The following is a 10,753-nucleotide window of genomic DNA, read 5'->3' on the forward strand; positions in this document are numbered from 1 at the left end:
TGTCCCCTGCTCAAAAGTTGGACATCCAGCTTTGTCTGCAGCCCCTCTTCACTGGTGACTCCAACTGCTGATTTGGTAAGTGGCAAACTGCCCTCATGTAGGGTCACAACCTGTAAGGGAAGAGCATTATGAGCTAAGGAATCCCCTCCTCCCTTCCCTAAGAATTCCCCCAGAGTTCAATGAATTATGGACACACTGGGTAATGCAGAAAGCCAATCCATATGAGTTTAAGAAAGAGTGGGGAAACTTGGAGAGGAATCCAAAAAGTTAGGACAGAAGAATCAGCTTTGAAAAATAGTAAAAGTAAAACATGTAGAAGGCTGCTGGCAATGGGGATGGGTGTCTGATGGTTAAAGCAGCATTCTGCAAAGCTAGCAGAGTAGGTGAGAGAAGAAGAAAAGGAGTTAGATGAAATAATACAAGCAGTGGAGCGCTGGAAATGTCAATCGCATCAGGGTCACCAGTGTCAGTGGTACCCATGTCATCAGTGTTGTCCTGGCCAGGTGTTTTTGATGTGCCGTCGGTGCTGAAGTCTCAGGAACTGCAGTGCTGACAAGTCACAGTCAGGAGATTCCCAAACCAATCGTATCTTAAAGAACAACCATAGGCACAGTTCAGTGGCAAAGATTTGGCCAGGTTTATTGTCTACAAGTACAGCCCTAACATGTTTTGGCCTAACAAGTACTTTAGGCCAGGAGTTAAGGCATTTGTACCTGTGACAAAGTAGTCGGTACAACACCAGGTAGGCTCCCCTAGGCCACTGCAAAGTTCCCCTGATTTCCAATTTTCCTTTGGAATCAAAACAAATTTCATATTACATTTTATCTGTATCTTTGCTTTGTGGGCATCCTGTTACAGCCCTATTGACCATCCTGCACCTAGCACAACCATACCTTCCACCCATCTCATGCTAATATTGCACATTTTGCACCATTATCCTGATCACATCTGCACGCTGCTATTTCTGCTTATGTAAGGGGTTCATGCACCAGTCAAGTTTGCTGGTCATGCCTACTCTGGCCAGTGCTTTAGTAAAGCCTCCGTGTGAGCAGTATATTGATCTCCAGCAAGGCCTACACCTGCCTTCTTAAGTATACAAGGTGCAGGCCACTGGTTCAGCAGTTCTAGTGATGTGCCTGGCTCATCTTTTTCACTATTGATTTCATTAAGTTGCTTCTCATTCAAAATTGCAGTCAATATAAAAGCTGCCAAATGAGGAGCAAACACTGGAACCAGAGGCACTATGAACAAAATATTGAAACATAAATGTTTACAGTGCGGTCCTGATGGCTGCTAGGGGCCATTGTCACAATGACCACCAATGCTGGTCCAAGCTGAAGACTTCAAGCTATATAGTTCAAGCATGCCAGAGATGCTGGTGACTGCACAGGTACTGGCTAAGCTGCTGCTTTTTATTATGAGGCGCTGGAGTTGATCTTGTTGTTAGATGCTACCGCTGAGCCGAATTTCATGGTTGATTCTGCCCCTGACTTAGTTGACACCTTCATCAGCCAAGCAGAGAGCCCTGGGCCAGAACAAATCCTACCTACTAGGCATCTAAGTGGACCTAGGCACTTAAGTGTGGTCCTATGCCACTCTGCTGAAGTCCCTGAAAAAATGTTACCATGCCATAATGCCCCCACTTAGCCCCAAGCCCAAGTCACACAAATGGATTGGTGAGGAGGAGGAACTGTCCGTGTTTTGCTTGAATTATTTCTCAGGGATTCAAGTAGCATGAAGTAGGATGGCATGTAGGTGCTTCACTAGTAGAGTAGGATCTGGTCCTCTGAGAAGGGAGAAGTACATGAGAGCCTGGACCTGTTTTCTAGACAGGCATTTCCTCTGGTGGGCTGAAGTTACAGGAGGTTTTTGGACTAATGTCATGCAACCAACTGCAATCCAACCCCAGCAAATCACCAATGAGCTGTAAGTAGTCTCAGGGACCGCGGAGTTCACCAAGTACCTGAGCCTGCAGAGGATCCAGACCAAGGCTGTACCAAAAGGGTCCGAACTAGGGAATTGGAGTTACATTATTAATCCAAAGCAATATCTGTGTCTGTCCTCCAGGTCAGGGCAAAGGTAAGGAGCCTGGGAGTCCAGGGCATACAACAGGATAATCAAGGGCAAGGTACTGGGGTCCAAGGGCTGCAGCAGGGATGGAGCTAAGCACTCCCCTGATGAGGAAGTAAGCAGCCAAAGCCCAAATGAAGGGCCAGGGCCCAGCTGGCTCTACAGCTGCTCAGTGCCTGCAGCTGGCACCACTCTGGAGCCAGGTGGCCCTGTTGAGAGGCCAGTTTGCCTTCTAACATCACTCTCCTTCCAACCAGTCCGCTTGCCATGAAATTGGCCCCAGCAGCAGCAGCAGACAGCTAACTGAAGGCCAGGGCACTTACTTTATGGATGAGGTCTTGTTTCATGCCAAAGAATGGCTGGCCTGGTTTACATTACCCTGCCTGGATGCCACTGTCAGAGATGGATGCGAGCAGCTGTCCCTTCCACGACCTCTCCTTTGCCTCCCGAAGTGGGCAGCAGCCAAGGTCCACATGCTAGACCCCCGGGCTGCTGCCCAGACTAGGGACACCTCACTGTGCCCCTCAGACTCTCTGAAAGCACTCTCTGTGGCTTGGTCTACCCATCTCTCCCCAGGCACACCAGCCTCAAAGGGAGAGGAATTTCATGTAGCAGCTGACATGTTATTGTGACAGGAGCTCTGCAGGGCGACAAGTGCAGTAAAAGCAGCAAGAAGCGGCACTCCCTGCTGCTACCAGAAGCACCACAGATGAGCAAACACAGACTAGCACCTGCACGTGCACACACACATGCCCTGGGTCCCTCTGCCCTGCACACCCGGACGTGTTTTTCATGACAGTGGAGCATGTCTGCTTGCCACTCACCATGGGGAGGCACTTCTAGCCCAGTGAGACCAGATTATGTCTGCTCAAGAAATACACTGGGACCATTGGCTGAAGGGACTGACATCCCAGGTCCTGAATAGGGAGCAGTCCACTTCCATTCCAGCTGGATTTCTGGGAAACAGCAGCCAGGTCCTTCCAAGTCTGGGGCTGCCTGGGAAACTACAAGGCTGGTCACCAGCATGACGACCGCAGCAAGCTGCTGCTGCCTGCCCAAGCGTCTCCACCCCATCCGGTGCTTGTGGTACATCTCCTACAGGATGTAATGCACTGTACCCTGCCTCCCCAGAAAGTGGGCAGTCAGCTGCTCAGGCTGTCTGGAGGTGGCGTAGGAAAGGACTTATGGTCACCAGGGGTGTGTATCTACAGGAGAGGTTTATTGCAGAGCTGCCTAATTAGCTCCACAGAAAATATCGCAGCATCTACACATGTGGCCCTATTAGGCTGCAGTAAATAAGCTCCACCACGGGTTAGTACTTGTAAATACAAATACTGTCCTCCAGTGGAGTTTTTTGTGCACAGCAACACGCATGTAGATGGTGACAGGGCTGACTGGGGCATGAGGGTGCTTCTGTGCAGGGGCTGCCTACCAGCTAGCCCCACGCCAGAGCACCCTTGTGCCCCAGCCAGCCCCTCCACAGCACAATGAGCTGGGGAGAGCAGTCCCAGGCTGGCACACTGACCCCCCACCCCAGTCCTCCTGCTAGCCAGGGCTGCTCCGACCTCGCTCAGCAGGCTGCGGTCCTGGGCACATGTTCAAACACAGCACCCAGGAGCAATACGTTCTGTTGCCATATGTGCCCAAGTTTATTGCTTCAAATTAACTGCATGTGTAGAGGTGCCCAGGGTCTCCCAAACTGGGATAAGGCTCTGGCAAAGTTCTGGCAGGGAGAAGGCAGGGCAATGTGGCACCTTAGAGACCAAGTTGTTCAGAAAGGAAAAACCTTTCACAGGCTTTCAAAAGCTTATGCCTGAGCCCCATCTCTTCCCTGCTGTCACAGGACTCTCTTGTTGGTGGCCTGCTGCCTCCACACCTCGGGGCCCACTCAGTGCAGGTCTCCAGGAAAATGGCCTGCCTCACTCTAAAGTTGTCCTGGCGCCAAATCTGCCATTTAATTCTTTCCCAGATTCCCACTTTTTATAACCATCACCAGAGGTGGAAGGAGAAAAAAATATTTGGGGGGGCTGAGTGCATGCACAAGCACGTGTGCCTCCCCAGCAGGTAAGTCTGTGGGGGAAGGGGTGGGGGAGGGGAAAGGGCCGGGGGGGAGTGGGGCATGGGTAGGGTGTGGGATGGAGCCATGAGCAGCTCCCTATACCCCCCAGACGAGCAGATGGCAGCTCCCGCCAATGTGCTCCTAGATCTGCACGGGGCAAGGCAGGCTACCACTGCAGGCTAGGGCCAGGGCTGCGCTGGGCTTGACTGCGCTTGGGCCGGGCAGTGGCAGCACTGGGAGCAGAGTTGCAGGTTGGGGGGGCTGTAGCCACTCAAAAATTCGCCATAGCCCTCCTGACTGCGCCCCCCAGAGCTGCCACCACCCACCCCGAGTGCAGCGTGGCCCAGCCCCCCTGCTGGGAAGACCCCAGCACAGCCTTCCCCTCACTCTACCCCTTTCCGCCCCTCCCTCCTTACGGCATGGGGCACATGTGCCTGGGATCTGCACATGGGGCAGGGGAGGCTGTCACTGTGGACCAGGGGGCTGTTCCGAGATCTTCCTGGCGGGGTCTAGGCCGCGCTGCACTTGGGGCGGGCAGCAGCAGCGGTGGTAGGAGAGGGGGTTGGGAGGGCTATGGCAAATTTTGGGGTGACTGCAGCTCCCCCCGCAGCCCCGCTCCCAACGCCACTGCCACCTGCCCCAAGCACAGTGCAGCTCAGGTCCATCCCACCCCCCCCCCCCCCCCGCCCCCCCGGAAGAGCCTGGCGCAGTACCAGGCCCATCCCACAGCAGCAGCCTGCCCTGGCCCATGCAAATATGGGGGCATATGCCCCCCATGCCTCCTGGGGTGCATGTAGCAGCAGGAATCATTCACAGTGCAGTCCTGCACCCTGCCCCACCCTGGGAAACTCCCATGCCACACATGCTTTGGTGCGTGGTACGTTGCCCCAGGTGGGGTAGGGAAGGCTGGGGCTAGCACTGGGCTGGCCCCAGCAACCTTACCTGGAGTCCTTCCAGGGCTGCAGCCTCTGCAATTCTGCTATACAGAGTCTGGCTGGCAGTGAAGTGCAGCTCCAGGGAGCCAGACTCCGCTTCTCAGCAGCACAAACTGGCCGAGCATGCATTGCTCTGGGTTTGGTTTTTTCCTGCAGAAGAAAAACCTTGTGCAGTGCACATTTAGCCAGTATGCCCTTGCAGTGTAGAGAATACTGGACTGTGCAGTATGTGGCACTGCAAACGTGTTTGCAGTGCCACATACTGCACAACTGCATTCGTCTGAACACACCTGATGGGTACACAAGTAGACATGCTCTCAGAGAAAGCTTCCTGGGTGTAAATACACATGCAAATAATCTGAGAGCAGTTTACTTTTGAGTAAACTTGAGAGCAAACTGACCCAGGCACATATCTGTGTGTGCAGAGATGTGGGAGACAGCTGCCAGACAGGGGCCAGCATTGATCCCTGCCCCTGGGAGCTGCCTGCCGTCTGGGTGGGCTCTGCTACCAGAGCTTGAGCAGGAACATTGTCCCCTGACATGGTAGCAGGAAGCTCCCAGCCCTCCCCACAATGGCAGGGCCTGAGCTGGGAGATCCTTATCTCCCAGTCTGAGCCCTGAAGTCATGGAGCCCAGGCTGGGAGATCCTTCTCTGTAGCCCCTGCTCTGCAATCACAGGATTGGCACTGGGAGATTCTTCTCTCCCAGCCTGAGAGGGATCTCCCAGCCAGGGGACCTGCAATTGTAAAGCAAGGGCTGCTGGGGCAGGAGGACTTTGTCCCCACCCAGGAACTGGTGGTAAAGCCTGCCCCAGCAGCAGGCAGCTCCTGGAGGCAGGGAGCAATCTCCCATGCCCTGCTCCCCAGCTGACAGAGAGCACATTTGCTCCCAGTCAGGTGTCTACATGTGCACTACTGTGCTGTAACTAATCGCAAGTAAGTTTGCTACTTGTGTTTGCAGGTAGCCAATTTACTCATGATTAGAGCCAATTACTGTGCAGTAACCATCTACACATGTAGACAGACATTTACTGTACAGTACATGTAGACACAGACATTTACTGTACAGTAACTAGCTCTATTGCGCAGTAAAGCATCTTGTATAGACGCACCCACTGTGCAGTATTTTACTGTGAAGTAAGCTTTCTGCACATTAATTACATGTATAGATGTGCCCACTAAGTGATAGGCATCTCTGCTGCTGCTTTTGAAATTTGAAAATGGTACCATCTTCCTTTAGTTGTCTGGTGATTCTTGGGAACTTTTCAAGGTTGACCCACACAAAATGCCACCAGGGCTTGAGCAGCTTCTAGACACCCCACACCCAGAGTCCTGAATCTGGCCAATTCAGGAGCTTCTGGACACCCTCCACTAAGCACCTACATTGTGTTGTTGAAGCAACCCTACAGTGTATTGCGCAAAGCCAGGAAACTGAGAATCCATTTGGATTTGTGACAACTGAACGCAGCCTGCTTCCTGTTGGAGCCTGACACGCTGCACTTTGGTTCTGCAGTAGGTCTTGTCACAGCTTACCTGTGTTTATTCATACTTCAAAATCTACTTGTAACACTTGAGCTCTTTTGGTGACGTTCTATTGCCATTTTTTTCCTATTACGTTTCTATTTCCATTTGGTCATCAAAGTGGCCATAAGACTTGTTAGCTACTCAGATGACCAAAGGGAAAAAGAATGTCCCCATTTGCTCTCCCCTCTGGGGGGCTTCCATTCTTTAACCTTGAGCGCCCTTCAGAGACACTGGAGTAAAGTGGCTATTTTTAGGATGCAGTTACTCTGTTGTTTCTCACAGGTAAGATCCATTCAGTGGTTTTGGTCTTTAATAATTGACCAATTCATGGATATCCATGCCAACATAATGCTTATGTCTTCTCAGAGAAAGAAGTGCAAGGCAATACAAAATTGGAAGGTCCTAACAAGATGTAATCATACAGATTGCTCATAAAGTGAAATTGGCATTCCTAAATTCATATATTCATAAGTTCATACACAGATTTCCCAAACTGTCATGGCACTTTATAAGAATATTTAACTAGAATAATGTAGAATATTTTACAGTCACAAAGGAATGCTATTTGGTTAAGAATGGAAGTTAAATCAACTATAAAATGTTTTTAAAACTGAAAAATAAGGAAAATTGCTAGACAGTACTATATCTCATTTAGGAAATGCAGACAGTTGATAAGAGAAACTAAAAATATGTTTGTAGTCTCGTACCCAGCACAGGTAAAGAGAATAAAAATAAAAAAAGATCATGCCTGGAGCAGGGGATTTGATTATATGATCTCTTGAGGTCCTTTCCAGACCTACTTTTCTATGATTCTGTGTGTGGCACACCAGTAGGGGGTGCTCCTGCGCTGATCTGCCTGCCACACTACACCCAGCCAAAAATCAAACTCTGAACGCCTCCCCTGGAGTGCCTCACCTCTGGCCAACCCCTTTCCTAGAGCACACCTGCAAGCCTGGGGCAGCGCTGCCACCACCCAGACTCAGGTCTTTGTCTGGGCCCTGTGCCACCCAGGATACACAGGCCCTGTAAACCTTGGGATTCTGGGGTGCTTCTATTAACCTGAAGCACTCACCAGCAGCCTCCCATGAGGGAGGAGAGTAAAATAGCCAAGCCCACCTTAACAGTTTCCTTCCATCTTAAGCACACACTGTGAGGCGTGCTAAAATAGATGTATTGATCAGAGAGGCATAGGGTGGGGAAGGAATACCAATAGAAAGAAAGTCAACCTTGAGCACAGCTGAGTGGTTTGTCAGCCTTTTGATTTGTGACTAGATTATAGTCAACTAAGATCCTAGTTAAATTTCTGATAAGTTACTCACTTCCACATCCAGGGAGAGCTGCAGAGGTCCAAGCTTCTGTGCGACTGTTTTAAAATGTCCACCGCAGCCCTTCTTCCTCCTAAATAGCCCTACTGACCTCACCACCTGGGACCAGTCAGGGATAAGTGGCATTTTATGCTGGCCAATCAATTTGAAAAACATCACAGTTACCCACTGGAGTGACATGGGCTTAAGCCTCTGCCCCCATGTTGTGAGGACAGAGCTCAAGACAATAGAAGAAGCTAGATTGACACCCTCTTGCCGGAGGTTCCTCATGTACGCAGGAACCTGGGGCAACCAGGTTGATAGACATATGAGAGAAAGAAGGGAACAGACACCCGCCAAAGAGAGAGAAGGCTAGAAGAGGATTCTTTCACACCATGATTCTAAGAAGGAAAGGAATTGCACCACGGCATGGACTCTCCTACTAGATGGAGATGGTAAAATAGTGAATAAGGATACAGAAAAGTTTAGAAATGTTGACTAAATCTCCACTTGGAAAGAAGTGGCATTATGTACCCTCATTTACAGTGATAATGATATACTTTCTATTCTAACAGTAACCAGGCAGGATGCCAAGCAGCAACTGTGAAAGTTAAGCATGTAATTATAATAATGATATAAATTACCATTGGAAGTAAAAAAAATTATATTCTATTTTGGTGAGATTATACAAGTTTGGTTGATAAAAACAGAAATGTTGACATAATATATGTAGACTTCTCTATGGCATTTTACTTAATACCACAGTACGTTCTGATTAACTATGCAAATCAGTGTAGCACGTATTTGGTGAATTAAAAGCTGCTAACTGATAGAAGTCAACATAACAGTTAGCATGAAATCATCCTGTGGGGTGTTTTGAGTGGGTTTCTTCCTCAATCTTTGCTTGGTTCGGTGTTATCAGTATGGGTGGAATTTATTATCCTTGTTGTACCTAAAAGGCCCTTTCTTGATTGTATCATCCATGTAGAGTGGGTTTCTAAGTGCACATGTATATACAGAGTTCTGAGCACGTGCAATAGGCTACACGTTGGGCACGTCTACACGAGACACTTCAAGTCGCATTAGCCTAAATTTAAGGTGCATTAGGGCACACGCCTACATGTGCATGACCTTAATGCACTTTAAAAATGGTGATTTGAAGCTAATCATGCCTAAATTTGATACCTGCAACTGCAAGTATCAAATTTAGGTGTGAAGAGTTAAAGCACATTAAAGCACGTGAAGAGGCCTTAAACTGCATTTAGTCTCAAGCCAGTCCCTAACTTTAGTGCCAAATCAGCCCACGCACAGCGTTAACGCACTTTAACACCTGCACCTGCAGGCTGTTTGTACATGCCACAGGGGTTTAGTTCTCCCGATTTGGTTTAGTTCTCCCAAAAGTGAAATGGTGGGTTTTTAAAAACCTATCGTTTCCACCATTTCAATGTAGGGAGAATTAAACCAAATTAAACTCCCGTGGCGTGTACACAAGGGTGAGGAGCTGATCCTTACCTGCCTTTCCGGCAGCAGGAGAGAAGGTGGGGCAAGCTGCTGGCGGGCTGAATGGTCTCTGAGCTGCCACAGAGGGAAGCACTGGGCCCCACGCAGCTCAGGCAGGCAGGCTCCAGGACGGGGTGGGGGGAAAAGATCAGGCTCCTTGCTGCTTTTTCTTCCTTCAGTCAAGACTGCCTGCCTGCACGGACTGCACCTCCTGACCCAAGAGCCCTGCTGCCTTCCTGCCACCTGGGAACGCCTGGAAATGGCTGGCTTGCCCCTGGGGCAGAGTGGCAAGGTGGCAGAAGAAAACAACAGGGATGGTGTACAGGGTACTGGAAGCCCACCATGCCCTGAGCACATTGGCTTCCTGCGCTACGTGCACTGTTGCACTTCGTCAGGTACCTAATTAAAACACCTCGCAGGGGTTTTATTTTGCTACATTACAAAGTCATTTAAAGCGGAATACGCCACCAATTGTGCAAACAGCAGCACCATTAAAGGGGTGCAAAAGGGCATTTATGCCACTTTAAAGGCCATTTTTGTGTGTATAAAGGCCTGTAGACACCTGCCTAAACCCACTTAATGTGTGTTAAGCTAATGCACATTCAATTTAGGCACATTTAAATGTACATGTAGACATTAGGCCTGTGCGAAACAGCTAGTATTTGCTTTGGATTCAGCTGATTCGGGGGACAGCGATTCGATTCAGTGAGTCGAATCACTGACCCGAATCAATTTGTCTGAATCAGCCAGGCCAGGCCCACCCCTGGCCCCTCTCCCAGCCTGGCAATGGCTGCCCGCCCACCCCAGTTCCTGGCACTTGTTAAAAAATAAGCTCTGGCTCACCAGGTGCTGCCGGGCGGGATGCAATCCCTGATGCCCCCCACTGCCCCCCTCACACCCCCAGCCCCCCCAAGGGTGCCCCGCCTGGGCCAGCTTTGTCCTTTAAGGAAAAAAAATACAAAAAAAACCCCAGACTCATTGATCTTGCCAGCAGGGGCAATCCCCACTCCCCCCTGCTGCCCCACACCACATGGGGGGCTCTGAATGACCCCCCAAAGCCCCAAGGCTGAGGCAGGAGCAGTGAGTCCTGGGATTTCCCTCGGCTTTTTTTCTTCTTAAAGGGCCAGAGCTGGCCCAGGTGGGGCATCCGGGTTGGGGGCTCATGCAGAGCCCCCCATGAAGCATGGGGCAGTGGGGGAAGCAGGGATCCCCTCACCCCGCTCCTCCCGGCAGCACCCAGTGAGCACCAGGGCTTTTCTTTAAAGTACCAGGAGCTGGAGCAGGTGGGGGCAGCCATGGGGGAGCTGGGGGAGCAGGTAGGGGTCAGGGGGGCTGGGGGAGTAGGGGTGGTGAAGGGGGCTG

General features: G+C 50.4%; 1 long non-coding RNA gene across 1 annotated transcript; it reads right to left on the bottom strand.

Moving 5' to 3' along the window:
* Positions 1-200: 200 nt before the first annotated feature.
* On the bottom strand, positions 201-7,970 carry LOC109282912 (uncharacterized). The gene is made up of 2 exons (XR_002089951.2): positions 7,907-7,970; positions 201-589 (listed from the first exon to the last, which is right to left on the bottom strand). It is a non-coding gene; the product is annotated as an uncharacterized LOC109282912 (long non-coding RNA).
* Positions 7,971-10,753: the final 2,783 nt, after the last annotated feature.

This window comes from Alligator mississippiensis, chromosome 15 (assembly GCF_030867095.1).
Source record: "Alligator mississippiensis isolate rAllMis1 chromosome 15, rAllMis1, whole genome shotgun sequence".
Classification (NCBI taxonomy): domain Eukaryota; kingdom Metazoa; phylum Chordata; order Crocodylia; family Alligatoridae; genus Alligator; species Alligator mississippiensis.